This window comes from Schistocerca nitens, chromosome 3 (assembly GCF_023898315.1).
Source record: "Schistocerca nitens isolate TAMUIC-IGC-003100 chromosome 3, iqSchNite1.1, whole genome shotgun sequence".
Lineage (NCBI taxonomy): Eukaryota > Metazoa > Arthropoda > Insecta > Orthoptera > Acrididae > Schistocerca > Schistocerca nitens.
The window spans coordinates 2813034-2831281 of NC_064616.1; positions in this window are offsets into that span (position 1 = coordinate 2813034).

Here is an 18248-nt window from a genome sequence, read left to right on the forward strand (position 1 = left end):
AATGGGAAGGTCCAAGGTATACAGTAAAGCTGCAGAGGTGCACCGGAATGTAAAACTAGTGACACAGGAAACGCTAAAAACATAGACAGTAGGAAGACTCTGTCTTCCTGTACTTAAGTCGGCATTGTGTCTCTTATATTTAATTCCGATGCAATTTCTGTGTTTCATCGTCAATGGGAAGGTCCAAGGGATACAGTAAGCCTGCAGAGGTGCATCAGAATGTAAAACTGGTGACACAGGAAACGCTCAAAGCATAGAGTGTAGGAAGACTCAGTCTTCCTGTACTTCAGTCGGCAGTGTCTCTCTTATATTTAATTCCGATGCAATTTCTGTGTTTCATCGTCAATGGGAAGGTCCAAGGGAAACAGTAAACCTGCAGAGGTGCATCGGAATGTAAAACTGGTGACACAGGAAACGCTTAAAACATAGACAGTGGGAAGACTCAGTCTTCCTGTACTTAAGTCGGCATTGTGTCTCTTATATTTAATTCCGATGCAATTTCTGTGTTTCATCGTCAATGGGAAGATCCAAGGGAAACAGTAAACCTGCAGAGGTGCATCGGAATGTAAAACTGGTGACACAGGAAACGCTCAAATCATAGACAGTAGGAAGATTCTGTCTTCCTGTACTTAAGTCGGCATTGTGTCTCTTATATTTAATTCCGATGCAATTTCTGTGTTTCATCGTCAATGGGAAGGTCCAAGGGATACAGTAAGCCTGCAGAGGTGCATAAGAATGTAAAACTGGTTACACAGGAAACGCTCAAAGCATAGAGTGTAGGAAGACTCAGTCTTCCTGTACTTCAGTCGGCAGTGTGTCTCTTATATTTAATTCCGATGCAATTTCTGTGTTTCATCGTCAATGGGAAGGTCCAAGGGAAACAGTAAACCTGCAGAGGTGCATCGGAATGTAAAACTGGTGACACAGGAAACGCTCAAAACATAGACAGTAGGAAGACTCAGTCTTCCTGTACTTAAGTCGGCATTGTGTCTCTTATATTTATTTCCGATGAAATTTCTATGTTTCATCGTCAATGGGAAGGTCCAAGGGATACAGTAAACCTGCAGAGGTGCATCAGAATGTAAAGCTGGTGACACAGGAAACGCTCAACACATAGACAGTAGAAAGACTCATTCTTCCAGTACTTAAGTCGGCATTGTGTCTCTTATATTTAATTCCGATGCAATTTCTGTGTTTCATCGTCAATGGGAAGGTCCAAGGAATACAGTAAACCTGCAGAGGTGCATCGGAATGTAAAACTAGTGACACAGGAAACGCTCAAAACATAGACTGTAGGAAGACTCAGTCTTCCTGTACTTAAGTCGGCATTGTGTCTCTTATATTTAATTCCGATGCAATTTCTGTGTTTCATCGTCAATGGGAAGGTCCAAGGGAAACAGTAAACCGGCAGAGGTGCATCGGAATGTAAAACTGGTGACACAGGAAACGCTCAAAACATAGACAGTAGGAAGACTCAGTCTTCCAGTACTTAAGTCGGCATTGTGTCTCTTGTATTTAATTCCGATGAAGTTTCTGTGTTTCAACGTGAATGGGAAGGTCCAAGGGATATAGTAATCCAGCAGAGGTGCATCGGAAAGTAAAACTGATGACACAGGAAACGCTCAAAACATAGACAGTAGGAAGACTTAGTCCTCCTGTACTTCAGTCGGCATTGTGTCTCTTATATTTAATTCCGATGCAATTTTTGTTTTTCATCGTCAATGGGAAGGTCCAAGGGATACAGTAAACCTGCAGAGGTGCATCTGAATGTAAAACTGATGACACAGAAAACGCTCAAAACATAGACAGTAGGAAGACTCAGTCTTCCAGTACTTAAGTCGGCATTGTGTCTCTTATATTTAATTCCGATGCAATTTCTGTTTTTCATCGTCAATGGGAAGGTCCAAGGGATACAGTTATCCTGCAGAGGTGCATCAGAATGTAAAACTGCTGACACAGGAAACGCTCAAAACATAGACAGTAGAAAGACTCAGTCTTCCTGTACTTAAGTCGGCATTGTGTTTCTTATATTTAATTCCGATGCAATTTCTGTGTTTCATCGTCAATGGGAAGGTCCAAGGGATAAAGGAAACCTGCAGAGGTGCATCGGAATGTCAACCTGGTAACACAGGAAACGCTCAAAACATAGAGAGCAGGAAGACTCAGTCTTCCTGTACTTATGTTGGCATTGTGACTCTTATATTTAATTCCGATGCAATTTCTGTGTTTCATCGTCAATGGGAAGGTCCAAGGGATACAGTAAACCTGCAGAGTTGCATCGGAATGTAAAACTGGTGACACAGGAAACGCTCAAAACATAGACAGAGGAAGACTCAGTCTTCCCACACTTAAGTCGGCATAGTGTCTCTTATATTTATTTCCGATGAAATGTCTGTGTTTCATCGTGAATGGGAAGGTCCAAGGGATATAGTAAAGCTGCAGAGGTGCGTCAGAAAGTTAAACTGATGACACAGTAAACGCTCAAAACATAAACAGTAGGAGGACTTAGTCTTCCTGTACTTAAGTCGGCATTGTGTCTCTTATATTTAATTCCGATGCAATTTCTGTGTTTCATCGTCACTGTGAAGGTCCAAGGGATACAGTAAACATGCAGAGGTGCATCGGAATGTAAATCTGGTGACACAGGAAACGCTCAAAACAAAGACAGTAGGAAGACTCAGTCTTCCTGTACTTAAGTCGGCATTGTGTCTCTAATATTTAATTCCGATGAAATTTCAGTGTTTCATCGTGAATGGGAAGGTCCAAGGGATATAGTAAACCTGCAGAGGTGCATCGGAAAGTAAAACTGATGACACAGGAAACGCTCAAAACATAGACAGTAGGAACGCTTAGTCTTCCTGTACTTAAGTCGGCATTGTGTCTCTTAAATTTAATTCCGATGCAATTAATGTGTTTCATCGTCAATGGGAAGGTCCAAGGGATACAGTAAACCTGCAGAGGTGCATCGGAACGTAAAACTGGTGACACAGGAAACGCTCAAATTATAGACACTAGGAAGACTCAGTCCTCCTGTACTTAAGTCGGCATTAGGTCTCTTATATTTAATTCCGATGCAATGTCTGTGTTTCATCGTCAATGGGAAGGTCCAAGGGATACAGTAAACCTGCAGAGGTGCATCGGAATGTAAAACTGGTGACACAGGAAACGCTCAAAACATAGACAGTAGGAAGAGTCAGTCTTTCTGTACTTAAGTCGGCATTGTGTCTCCTATATTTAATTCCGATGCGATTTCTGTGTTTCATCGACAATGGGAAGGTCCAAGGGATACAGTAAACCTGCAGAGGTGCATCGGAATGTAAAACTGGTGACACAGGAAACGCTCAAAACATTGTCCGTACGTAGACAGTTATCTTGTACTTATGTAGGCATTGTGTCTCTTATATTTAATTCCGATGCGATTTCTGTGTTTCATCGACAAGGGGAAGGTCCAAGGGATACAGTAAACCGGCAGAGGTGCATCGGAATGTAAAACTGGTGACACAGGAAACGCTCCAGACATTGACCGTACGAAGACTATTTTCTTGTACTTAAGTCGGCATTGTGTCTCTTATATTTAATTTCGATGCAATTTCCGTGTTTCATCGTCAATGGGAAGGTCCAAGGTATACAGTAAAGCTGCAGAGGTGCATCGGAATGTAAAACTAGTGACACAGGAAACGCTAAAAACATAGACAGTAGGAAGACTCTGTCTTCCTGTACTTAAGTCGGCATTGTGTCTCTTATATTTAATTCCGATGCAATTTCTGTGTTTCATCGTCAATGGGAAGGTCCAAGGGATACAGTAAGCCTGCAGAGGTGCATCAGAATGTAAAACTGGTGACACAGGAAACGCTCAAAGCATAGAGTGTAGGAAGACTCAGTCTTCCTGTACTTAAGTCGGCATTGTGTCTCTTATATTTAATTCCTATGCAATTTCTGTGTTTCATCGTCAATGGGAAGATCCAAGGGAAACAGTAAACCTGCAGAGGTGCATCGGAATGTAAAACTGGTGACACAGGAAACGCTCAAATCATAGACAGTAGGAAGATTCTGTCTTCCTGTACTTAAGTCGGCATTGTGTCTCTTATATTTAATTCCGATGCAATTTCTGTGTTTCATCGTCAATGGGAAGGTCCAAGGGATACAGTAAGCCTACAGAGGTGCATCAGAATGTAAAACTGGTTACACAGGAAACGCTCAAAGCATAGAGTGTAGGAAGACTCAGTCTTCCTGTACTTCAGTCGGCAGTGTGTCTCTTATATTTAATTCCGATGCAATTTCTGTGTTTCATCGTCAATGGGAAGGTCCAAGGGAAACAGTAAACCTGCAGAGGTGCATCGGAATGTAAAACTGGTGACACAGGAAACGCTCAAAACATAGACAGTAGGAAGGCTCAGTCTTCCTGTACTTAAGTCAGCATTGTGTCTCTTATATTTATTTCCGATGAAATTTCTATGTTTCATCGTCAATGGGAAGGTCCAAGGGATACAGTAAACCTGCAGAGGTGCATCAGAATGTAAAGCTGGTGACACAGGAAACGCTCAACACATAGACAGTAGGAAGACTCATTCTTCCAGTACTTAAGTCGGCATTGTGTCTCTTATATTTAATTCCGATGCAATTTCTGTGTTTCATCGTCAATGGGAAGGTCCAAGGAATACAGTAAACCTGCAGAGGTGCATCGGAATGTAAAACTGGAGACACAGGAAACGCTCAAAACATAGACAGTAGGAAGACTCAGTCTTCCTGTACTTAAGTCGGCATTGTGTCTCTTGTATTTAATTCCGATGAAATTTCTGTGTTTCAACGTGAATGGGAAGGTCCAAGGGATATAGTAATCCAGCAGAGGTGCATCGGAAAGTAAAACTGATGACACAGGAAACGCTCAAAACATAGACAGTAGGAAGACCTAGTCTTCCTGTACTTCAGTCGGCATTGTGTCTCTTATATTTAATTCCGATGCAATTTTTGTTTTTCATCGTCAATGGGAAGGTCCAAGGGATACAGTAAACCTGCAGAGGTGCATCTGAATGTAAAACTGATGACACAGAAAACGCTCAAAACATAGACAGTAGGAAGACTCAGTCTTCCAGTACTTAAGTCGGCATTGTGTCTCTTATATTTAATTCCGATGCAATTTCTGTTTTTCATCGTTAATGGGAAGGTCCAAGGGATACAGTTATCCTGCAGAGGTGCATCAGAATGTAAAACTGCTGACACAGGAAACGCTCAAAACATAGACAGTAGAAAGACTCAGTCTTCCTGTACTTAAGTCGGCATTGTGTTTCTTATATTTAATTCCGATGCAATTTCTGTGTTTCATCGTCAATGGGAAGGTCCAATGGATACAGAAAACCTGCAGAATTGCATCAGAATGTAAAACTGGTGACACAGGAAACGCTCAAAACATAGACAGTAGGAAGACTCAGTCTTCCTGTACTTAAGTCGGGATTGTGTTTCTTATATTTAATTCCGATGCGATTTCTGTGTTTCATCGACAATGGGAAGGTCCATGGGATACAGTAAACCGGCAGAGGTGCATCGGAATGTAAAACTGGTGACACAGGAAACGCTCAACACATAGACAGTAGGAAGACTCATTCTTCCTGTACTTAAGTCGGCATTGTGTCCCTTATATATAATTCCGATGCAATTTCTGTGTTTCATCGTCAATGGGAAGGTCCAAGGAATACAGTAAACCTGCAGAGGTGCATCGGAATGTAAAACTAGTGACACAGGAAACGCTCAAATCATAGACAGTAGGAAGACTCTGTCTTCCTGTACTTAAGTCGGCATTGTGTCTCTTATATTTAATTCCGATGCAATTTCTGTGTTTCATCGTCAATGGGAAGGTCCAAGGCATACAGTAAGCCTGCAGAGGTGCATCAGAATGTAAAACTGGTGACACAGGAAACGCTCAAAGCATAGAAAGTAGGGAGACTCAGTCTTCCTGTACTTCAGTCGGCATTGTGTCTCTTATATTTAATTCCGATGCAACTTCTGTGTTTCATCGTCAATGGGAAGGTCCAAGGGATACAGTAAACCTGCAGAGGTGCATCGGAATGTAAAACTGGTGACACAGGAATCGCTCAAAACATAGACAGTAGGAAGACTCAGTCTTTCTGTACTTAAGTCGGCATTGTGTCTCCTATATTTAATTCCGATGCGATTTCTGTGTTTCACCGACAATGGGAAGGTCCAAGGGATACAGTAAACCTGCAGAGGTGCATCGGAATGTAAAACTGGTGACACAGAAAACGCTCAAAACATTGTCCGTACGTAGACTGTTATCTTGTACTTATGTAGGCATTGTGTCTCTTATATTTAATTCCGATGCGATTTCGGTGTTTCATCGACAAGCGGAAGGTCCAAGGGATACAGTAAACCGGCAGAGGTGCATCGGAATGTAAAACTGGTGACACACGAAACGCTCAAGACATTGACCGTACGAAGACTGTTTTCTTGTACTTAAGTCGGCATTGTGTCTCTTATATTTAATTCCGATGCAATTTCTGTTTTTCATCGTCAATGGGAAGGTCCAAGGGATACAGTTATCCTGCAGAGGTGCATCAGAATGTAAAACTGCTGACACAGGAAACGCTCAAAACATAGACAGTAGAAAGACTCAGTCTTCCTGTACTTAAGTCGGCATTGTGTTTCTTATATTTAATTCCGATGCAATTTCTGTGTTTCATCGTCAATGGGAAGGTCCAAGGGATAAAGGAAACCTGCAGAGGTGCATCGGAATGTCAACCTGGTAACACAGGAAACGCTCAAAACATAGAGAGCAGGAAGACTCAGTCTTCCGGTACTTATGTTGGCATTGTGACTCTTATATTTAATTCCGATGCAATTTCTGTGTTTCATCGTCAATGGGAAGGTCCAAGGGATACAGTAAACCTGCAGAGTTGCATCGGAATGTAAAACTGGTGACACAGGAAACGCTCAAAACATAGACAGAGGAAGACTCAGTCTTCCCACACTTAAGTCGGCATAGTGTCTCTTATATTTATTTCCGATGAAATGTCTGGGTTTCATCGTGAATGGGAAGGTCCAAGGGATATAGTAAACCTGCAGAGGTGCGTCAGAAAGTTAAACTGATGACACAGGAAACGCTCAAAACATAAACAGTAGGAGAACTTAGTCTTCCTGTACTTAAGTCGGCATTGTGTCTCTTAAATTTAATTCCGATGCAATTAATGTGTTTCATCGTCAATGGGAAGGTCCAAGGGATACAGTAAACCTGCAGAGGTGCATCGGAACGTAAAACTGGTGACACAGGAAACGCTCAAATTATAGACACTAGGAAGACTCAGTCCTCCTGTACTTAAGTCGGCATTAGGTCTCTTATATTTAATTCCGATGCAATGTCTGTGTTTCATCGTCAATGGGAAGGTCCAAGGGATACAGTAAACCTGCAGAGGTGCATCGGAATGTAAAACTGGTGACACAGGAAACGCTCAAAACATAGACAGTAGGAAGAGTCAGTCTTTCTGTACTTAAGTCGGCAATGTGTCTCCTATATTTAATTCCGATGCGATTTCTGTGTTTCATCGACAATGGGAAGGTCCAAGGGATACAGTAAACCTGCAGAGGTGCATCGGAATGTAAAACTGGTGACACAGGAAACGCTCAAAACATTGTCCGTACGTAGACAGTTATCTTGTACTTATGTAGGCATTGTGTCTCTTATATTTAATTCCGATGCGATTTCTGTGTTTCATCGACAAGGGGAAGGTCCAAGGGATACAGTAAACCGGCAGAGGTGCATCGGAATGTAAAACTGGAGACACAGGAAACGCTCAAGACATTGACCGTACGAAGACTATTTTCTTGTACTTAAGTCGGCATTGTGTCTCTTATATTTAATTTCGATGCAATTTCTGTGTCTCATCGTCAATGGGAAGGTCCAAGGTATACAGTAAAGCTGCAGAGGTGCATCGGAATGTAAAACTAGTGACACAGGAAACGCTAAAAACATAGACAGTAGGAAGACTCTGTCATCCTGTACTTAAGTCGGCATTGTGTCTCTTATATTTAATTCCGATGCAATTTCTGTGTTTCATCGTCAATGGGAAGGTCCAAGGGATACAGTAAGCCTGCAGAGGTGCATCAGAATGTAAAACTGGTGACACAGGAAACGCTCAAAGCATAGAGTGTAGGAAGACTCAGTCTTCCTGTACTTAAGTCGGCATTGTGTCTCTTATATTTAATTCCTATGCAATTTCTGTGTTTCATCGTCAATGGGAAGATCCAAGGGAAACAGTAAACCTGCAGAGGTGCATCGGAATGTAAAACTGGTGACACAGGAAACGCTCAAATCATAGACAGTAGGAAGATTCTGTCTTCCTGTACTTAAGTCGGCATTGTGTCTCTTATATTTAATTCCGATGCAATTTCTGTGTTTCATCGTCAATGGGAAGGGCCAAGGGATACAGTAAGCCTACAGAGGTGCATCAGAATGTAAAACTGGTTACACAGGAAACGCTCAAAGCATAGAGTGTAGGAAGACTCAGTCTTCCTGTACTTCAGTCGGCAGTGTGTCTCTTATATTTAATTCCGATGCAATTTCTGTGTTTCATCGTCAATGGGAAGGTCCAAGGGAAACAGTAAACCTGCAGAGGTGCATCGGAATGTAAAACTGGTGACACAGGAAACGCTCAAAACATAGACAGTAGGAAGGCTCAGTCTTCCTGTACTTAAGTCAGCATTGTGTCTCTTATATTTATTTCCGATGAAATTTCTATGTTTCATCGTCAATGGGAAGGTCCAAGGGATACAGTAAACCTGCAGAGGTGCATCAGAATGTAAAGCTGGTGACACAGGAAACGCTCAACACATAGACAGTAGGAAGACTCATTCTTCCAGTACTTAAGTCGGCATTGTGTCTCTTATATTTAATTCCGATGCAATTTCTGTGTTTCATCGTCAATGGGAAGGTCCAAGGAATACAGTAAACCTGCAGAGGTGCATCGGAATGTAAAACTGGAGACACAGGAAACGCTCAAAACATAGACAGTAGGAAGACTCAGTCTTCCTGTACTTAAGTCGGCATTGTGTCTCTTGTATTTAATTCCGATGAAATTTCTGTGTTTCAACGTGAATGGGAAGGTCCAAGGGATATAGTAATCCAGCAGAGGTGCATCGGAAAGTAAAACTGATGACACAGGAAACGCTCAAAACATAGACAGTAGGAAGACCTAGTCTTCCTGTACTTCAGTCGGCATTGTGTCTCTTATATTTAATTCCGATGCAATTTTTGTTTTTCATCGTCAATGGGAAGGTCCAAGGGATACAGTAAACCTGCAGAGGTGCATCTGAATGTAAAACTGATGACACAGAAAACGCTCAAAACATAGACAGTAGGAAGACTCAGTCTTCCAGTACTTAAGTCGGCATTGTGTCTCTTATATTTAATTCCGATGCAATTTCTGTTTTTCATCGTTAATGGGAAGGTCCAAGGGATACAGTTATCCTGCAGAGGTGCATCAGAATGTAAAACTGCTGACACAGGAAACGCTCAAAACATAGACAGTAGAAAGACTCAGTCTTCCTGTACTTAAGTCGGCATTGTGTTTCTTATATTTAATTCCGATGCAATTTCTGTGTTTCATCGTCAATGGGAAGGTCCAATGGATACAGAAAACCTGCAGAATTGCATCAGAATGTAAAACTGGTGACACAGGAAACGCTCAAAACATAGACAGTAGGAAGACTCAGTCTTCCTGTACTTAAGTCGGGATTGTGTTTCTTATATTTAATTCCGATGCGATTTCTGTGTTTCATCGACAATGGGAAGGTCCATGGGATACAGTAAACCGGCAGAGGTGCATCGGAATGTAAAACTGGTGACACAGGAAACGCTCAACACATAGACAGTAGGAAGACTCATTCTTCCTGTACTTAAGTCGGCATTGTGTCCCTTATATATAATTCCGATGCAATTTCTGTGTTTCATCGTCAATGGGAAGGTCCAAGGAATACAGTAAACCTGCAGAGGTGCATCGGAATGTAAAACTAGTGACACAGGAAACGCTCAAATCATAGACAGTAGGAAGACTCTGTCTTCCTGTACTTAAGTCGGCATTGTGTCTCTTATATTTAATTCCGATGCAATTTCTGTGTTTCATCGTCAATGGGAAGGTCCAAGGCATACAGTAAGCCTGCAGAGGTGCATCAGAATGTAAAACTGGTGACACAGGAAACGCTCAAAGCATAGAAAGTAGGGAGACTCAGTCTTCCTGTACTTCAGTCGGCATTGTGTCTCTTATATTTAATTCCGATGCAACTTCCGTGTTTCATCGTCAATGGGAAGGTCCAAGGGATACAGTAAACCTGCAGAGGTGCATCGGAATGTAAAACTGGTGACACAGGAATCGCTCAAAACATAGACAGTAGGAAGACTCAGTCTTTCTGTACTTAAGTCGGCATTGTGTCTCCTATATTTAATTCCGATGCGATTTCTGTGTTTCACCGACAATGGGAAGGTCCAAGGGATACAGTAAACCTGCAGAGGTGCATCGGAATGTAAAACTGGTGACACAGGAAACGCTCAAAACATTGTCCGTACGTAGACTGTTATCTTGTACTTATGTAGGCATTGTGTCTCTTATATTTAATTCCGATGCGATTTCGGTGTTTCATCGACAAGCGGAAGGTCCAAGGGATACAGTAAACCGGCAGAGGTGCATCGGAATGTAAAACTGGTGACACACGAAACGCTCAAGACATTGACCGTACGAAGACTGTTTTCTTGTACTTAAGTCGGCATTGTGTCTCTTATATTTAATTCCGATGCAATTTCTGTTTTTCATCGTCAATGGGAAGGTCCAAGGGATACAGTTATCCTGCAGAGGTGCATCAGAATGTAAAACTGCTGACACAGGAAACGCTCAAAACATAGACAGTAGAAAGACTCAGTCTTCCTGTACTTAAGTCGGCATTGTGTTTCTTATATTTAATTCCGATGCAATTTCTGTGTTTCATCGTCAATGGGAAGGTCCAAGGGATAAAGGAAACCTGCAGAGGTGCATCGGAATGTCAACCTGGTAACACAGGAAACGCTCAAAACATAGAGAGCAGGAAGACTCAGTCTTCCGGTACTTATGTTGGCATTGTGACTCTTATATTTAATTCCGATGCAATTTCTGTGTTTCATCGTCAATGGGAAGGTCCAAGGGATACAGTAAACCTGCAGAGTTGCATCGGAATGTAAAACTGGTGACACAGGAAACGCTCAAAACATAGACAGAGGAAGACTCAGTCTTCCCACACTTAAGTCGGCATAGTGTCTCTTATATTTATTTCCGATGAAATGTCTGGGTTTCATCGTGAATGGGAAGGTCCAAGGGATATAGTAAACCTGCAGAGGTGCGTCAGAAAGTTAAACTGATGACACAGGAAACGCTCAAAACATAAACAGTAGGAGGACTTAGTCTTCCTGTACTTAAGTCGGCATTGTGTCTCTTATATTTAATTCCGATGCAATTTCTGTGTTTCATCGTCACTGTGAAGGTCCAAGGGATACAGTAAACCTGCAGAGGTGCATCGGAATGTAAATCTGGTGACACAGGAAACGCTCAAAACAAAGACAGTAGGAAGACTCAGTCTTCCTGTACTTAAGTCGGCATTGTGTCTCTAATATTTAATTCCGATGAAATTTCAGTGTTTCATCGTGAATGGGAAGGTCCAAGGGATATAGTAAACCTGCAGAGGTGCATCGGAAAGTAAAACTGATGACACAGGAAACGCTCAAATTATAGACACTAGGAAGACTCAGTCCTCCTGTACTTAAGTCGGCATTGTGTCTCTTATATTTAATTCCGATGCAATTTCTGTGTTTCATCGTCAATGGGAAGGTCCAAGGCATACAGTAAGCCTGCACAGGTGCATCAGAATGTAAAACTGGTGACACAGGAAACGCTCAAAGCATAGAAAGTAGGGAGACTCAGTCTTCCTGTACTTCAGTCGGCATTGTGTCTCTTATATTTAATTCCGATGCAACTTCTGTGTTTCATCGTCAATGGGAAGGTCCAAGGGATACAGTAAACCTGCAGAGGTGCATCGGAATGTAAAACTGGTGACACAGGAATCGCTCAAAACATAGACAGTAGGAAGACTCAGTCTTTCTGTACTTAAGTCGGCATTGTGTCTCCTATATTTAATTCCGATGCGATTTCTGTGTTTCACCGACAATGGGAAGGTCCAAGGGATACAGTAAACCTGCAGAGGTGCATCGGAATGTAAAACTGGTGACACAGGAAACGCTCAAAACATTGTCCGTACGTAGACTGTTATCTTGTACTTATGTAGGCATTGTGTCTCTTATATTTAATTCCGATGCGATTTCGGTGTTTCATCGACAAGCGGAAGGTCCAAGGGATACAGTAAACCGGCAGAGGTGCATCGGAATGTAAAACTGGTGACACACGAAACGCTCAAGACATTGACCGTACGAAGACTGTTTTCTTGTACTTAAGTCGGCATTGTGTCTCTTATATTTAATTCCGATGCAATTTCTGTTTTTCATCGTCAATGGGAAGGTCCAAGGGATACAGTTATCCTGCAGAGGTGCATCAGAATGTAAAACTGCTGACACAGGAAACGCTCAAAACATAGACAGTAGAAAGACTCAGTCTTCCTGTACTTAAGTCGGCATTGTGTTTCTTATATTTAATTCCGATGCAATTTCTGTGTTTCATCGTCAATGGGAAGGTCCAAGGGATAAAGGAAACCTGCAGAGGTGCATCGGAATGTCAACCTGGTAACACAGGAAACGCTCAAAACATAGAGAGCAGGAAGACTCAGTCTTCCGGTACTTATGTTGGCATTGTGACTCTTATATTTAATTCCGATGCAATTTCTGTGTTTCATCGTCAATGGGAAGGTCCAAGGGATACAGTAAACCTGCAGAGTTGCATCGGAATGTAAAACTGGTGACACAGGAAACGCTCAAAACATAGACAGAGGAAGACTCAGTCTTCCCACACTTAAGTCGGCATAGTGTCTCTTATATTTATTTCCGATGAAATGTCTGTGTTTCATCGTGAATGGGAAGGTCCAAGGGATATAGTAAACCTGCAGAGGTGCGTCAGAAAGTTAAACTGATGACACAGGAAACGCTCAAAACATAAACAGTAGGAGGACTTAGTCTTCCTGTACTTAAGTCGGCATTGTGTCTCTTATATTTAATTCCGATGCAATTTCTGTGTTTCATCGTCACTGTGAAGGTCCAAGGGATACAGTAAACCTGCAGAGGTGCATCGGAATGTAAATCTGGTGACACAGGAAACGCTCAAAACAAAGACAGTAGGAAGACTCAGTCTTCCTGTACTTAAGTCGGCATTGTGTCTCTAATATTTAATTCCGATGAAATTTCAGTGTTTCATCGTGAATGGGAAGGTCCAAGGGATATAGTAAACCTGCAGAGGTGCATCGGAAAGTAAAACTGATGACACAGGAAACGCTCAAAACATAGACAGTAGGAACGCTTAGTCTTCCTGTACTTAAGTCGGCATTGTGTCTCTTAAATTTAATTCCGATGCAATTAATGTGTTTCATCGTCAATGGGAAGGTCCAAGGGATACAGTAAACCTGCAGAGGTGCATCGGAACGTAAAACTGGTGACACAGGAAACGCTCAAATTATAGACACTAGGAAGACTCAGTCCTCCTGTACTTAAGTCGGCATTGTGTCTCTTATATTTAATTCCGATGCAATGTCTGTGTTTCATCGTCAATGGGAAGGTCCAAGGGATACAGTAAACCTGCAGAGGTGCATCGGAATGTAAAACTGGTGACACAGGAAACGCTCAAAACATAGACAGTAGGAAGAGTCAGTTTTTCTGTACTTAAGTCGGCATTGTGTCTCCTATATTTAATTCCGATGCGATTTCTGTGTTTCATCGACAATGGGAAGGTCCAAGGGATACAGTAAACCTGCAGAGGTGCATCGGAATGTAAAACTGGTGACACAGGAAACGCTCAAAACATTGTCCGTACGTAGACTGTTATCTTGTACTTATGTAGGCATTGTGTCTCTTATATTTAATTCCGATGCGATTTCTGTGTTTCATCGACAAGGGGAAGGTCCAAGGGATACAGTAAACCGGCAGAGGTGCATCGGAATGTAAATCTGGTGACACAGGAAACGCTCAAGACATTGACCGTACGAAGACTATTTTCTTGTACTTAAGTCGGCATTGTGTCTCTTATATTTAATTTCGATGCAATTTCTGTGTTTCATCGTCAATGGGAAGGTCCAAGGGATACAGTAAGCCTCCAGAGGTGCATCAGAATGTAAAACTGGTGACACAGGAAACGCTCAAAGCATAGAGTGTAGGAAGACTCAGTCTTCCTGTACTTCAGTCGGCAGTGTCTCTCTTATATTTAATTCCGATGCAATTTCTGTGTTTCATCGTCAATGGGAAGGTCCAAGGGAAACAGTAAACCTGCAGAGGTGCATCGGAATGTAAAACTGGTGACACAGGAAACGCTTAAAACATAGACAGTGGGAAGACTCAGTCTTCCTGTACTTAAGTCGTCATTGTGTCTCTTATATTTAATTCCGATGCAATTTCTGTGTTTCATCGACAATGGGAAGATCCAAGGGAAACAGTAAACCTGCAGAGGTGCATCGGAATGTAAAACTGGTGACACAGGAAACGCTCAAATCATAGACAGTAGGAAGATTCTGTCTTCCTGTACTTAAGTCGGCATTGTGTCTCTTATATTTAATTCCGATGCAATTTCTGTGTTTCATCGTCAATGGGAAGGTCCAAGGGAAACAGTAAACCTGCAGAGGTGCATCGGAATGTAAAACTGGTGACACAGGAAACGCTCAAATCATAGACAGTAGGAAGACTCAGTCTTCCTGTACTTAAGTCAGCATTGTGTCTCTTATATTTATTTCCGATGAAATTTCTATGTTTCATCGTCAATGGGAAGGTCCAAGGGATACAGTAAACCTGCAGAGGTGCATCAGAATGTAAAGCTGGTGACACAGGAAACGCTCAACACATAGACAGTAGGAAGACTCATTCTTCCAGTACTTAAGTCGGCATTGTGTCTCTTACATTTAATTCCGATGCAATTTCTGTGTTTCATCGTCAATGGGAAGGTCCAAGGAATACAGTAAACCTGCAGAGGTGCATCGGAATGTAAAACTAGTGACACAGGAAACGCTCAAAACATAGACTGTAGGAAGACTCAGTCTTCCTGTACTTAAGTCGGCATTGTGTCTCTTATATTTAATTCCGATGCAATTTCTGTGTTTCATCGTCAATGGGAAGGTCCAAGGGAAACAGTAAACCTGCAGAGGTGCATCGGAATGTAAAACTGGAGACACAGGAAACGCTCAAAACATAGACAGTAGGAAGACTCAGTCTTCCTGTACTTAAGTCGGCATTGTGTCTCTTGTATTTAATTCCGATGAAATTTCTGTGTTTCAACGTGAATGGGAAGGTCCAAGGGATATAGTAAACCAGCAGAGGTGCATCGGAAAGTAAAACTGATGACACAGGAAACGCTCAAAACATAGACAGTAGGAAGACTTAGTCTTCCTGTACTTCAGTCGGCATTGTGTCTCTTATATTTAATTCCGATGCAATTTTTGTTTTTCATCGTCAATGGGAAGGTCCAAGGGATACAGTAAACCTGCAGAGGTGCATCTGAATGTAAAACTGATGACACAGAAAACGCTCAAAACATAGACAGTAGGAAGACTCAGTCTTCCAGTACTTAAGTCGGCATTGTGTCTCTTATATTTAATTCCGATGCAATTTCTGTTTTTCATCGTCAATGGGAAGGTCCAAGGGATACAGTTATCCTGCAGAGGTGCATCAGAATGTAAAACTGGTGACACAGGAAACGCTCAAAACATAGACAGTAGAAAGACTCAGTCTTCCTGTACTTAAGTCGGCATTGTGTTTCTTATATTTAATTCCGATGCAATTTCTGTGTTTCATCGTCAATGGGAAGGTCCAATGGATACAGAAAACCTGCAGAATTGCATCAGAATGAAAAACTGGTGACACAGGAAACGCTCAAAACATAGACAGTAGGAAGACTCAGTCTTCCTGTACTTAAGTCGGGATTGTGTTTCTTATATTTAATTCCGATGCGATTTCTGTGTTTCATCGACAATGGGAAGGTCCATGGGATACAGTAAACCGGCAGAGGTGCATCGGAATATAAAACTGGTGACACAGGAAACGCTCAACACATAGACAGTAGGAAGACTCATTCTTCCTGTACTTATGTCGGCATTGTGTCCCTTATATATAATTCCGATGCAATTTCTGTGTTTCATCGTCAATGGGAAGGTCCAAGGAATAGAGTAAACCTGCAGAGGTGCATCGGAATGTAAAACTAGTGACACAGGAAACGCTCAAATCATAGACAGTAGGAAGACTCTGTCTTCCTGTACTTATGTCGGCATTGTGTCTCTTATATTTAATTCCGATGCAATTTCTGTGTTTCATCGTCAATGGGAAGGTCCAAGGCATACAGTAAGCCTGCAGAGGTGCATCAGAATGTAAAACTGGTGACACAGGAAACGCTCAAAGCATAGAAAGTAGGGAGACTCAGTCTTCCTGTACTTCAGTCGGCATTGTGTCTCTTATATTTAATTCCGATGCAACTTCTGTGTTTTATCGTCAATGGGAAGGTCCAAGGGATACAGTAAACCTGCAGAGGTGCATCGGAATGTAAAACTGGTGACACAGGAATCGCTCAAAACATAGACAGTAGGAAGACTCAGTCTTTCTGTACTTAAGTCGGCATTGTGTCTCCTATATTTAATTCCGATGCGATTTCTGTGTTTCACCGACAATGGGAAGGTCCAAGGGATACAGTAAACCTGCAGAGGTGCATCGGAATGTAAAACTGGTGACACAGGAAACGCTCAAAACATTGTCCGTACGTAGACTGTTATCTTGTACTTATGTAGGCATTGTGTCTCTTATATTTAATTTCGATGCAATTTCTGTGTTTCATCGTCAATGGGAAGGTCCAAGGGATAAAGGAAACCTGCAGAGGTGCATCGGAATGTCAACCTGGTAACACAGGAAACGCTCAAAACATAGAGAGCAGGAAGACTCAGTCTTCCTGTACTTATGTTGGCATTGTGACTCTTATATTTAATTCCGATGCCATTTCTGTGTTTCATCGTCAATGGGAAGGTCCAAGGGATACAGTAAACCTGCAGAGTTGCATCGGAATGTAAAACTGGTGACACAGGAAACGCTCAAAACGTAGACAGAGGAAGACTCAGTCTTCCCACACTTAAGTCGGCATAGTATCTCTTATATTTATTTCCGATGAAATGTCTGTGTTTCATCGTGAATGGGAAGGTCCAAGGGATATAGTAAACCTGCAGAGGTGCGTCAGAAAGTTAAACTGATGACACAGGAAACGCTCAAAACATAAACAGTAGGAGGACTTAGTCTTCCTGTACTTAAGTCGGCATTGTGTCTCTTATATTTAATTCCGATGCAATTTCTGTGTTTCATCGTCACTGTGAAGGTCCAAGGGATACAGTAAACCTGCAGAGGTGCATCGGAATGTAAATCTGGTGACACAGGAAACGCTCAAAACAAAGACAGTAGGAAGACTCAGTCTTCCTGTACTTAAGTCGGCATTGTGTCTCTAATATTTAATTCCGATGAAATTTCAGTGTTTCATCGTGAATGGGAAGGTCCAAGGGATATTGTGAACCTGCAGAGGTGCATCGGAAAGTAAAACTGATGACACAGGAAACGCTCAAAACATAGACAGTAGGAACGCTTAGTCTTCCTGTACTTAAGTCGGCATTGTGTCTCTTAAATTTAATTCCGATGCAATTTCTGTGTTTCATCGTCAATGGGAAGGTCCAAGGGATACAGTAAACCTGCAGAGGTGCATCGGAACGTAAAACTGGTGACACAGGAAACGCTCAAATTATAGACACTTGGAAGACTCAGTCATCCTGTACTTAAGTCGGCATTGTGTCTCTTATATTTAATTCCGATGCAATGTGTGTGTTTCATCGTCAATGGGAAGGTCCAAGGGATACAGTTATTATGCAGAGGTGCATCAGAATGTAAAACTGCTGACACAGGAAACGCTCAAAACATAGACAGTAGGAAGAGTCAGTCTTTCTGTACTTAAGTCGGCATTGTGTCTCCTATATTTAATTCCGATGCGATTTCTGTGTTTCATCGACAATGGGAAGGTCCAAGGGATACAGTAAACCTGCAGAGGTGCATCGGA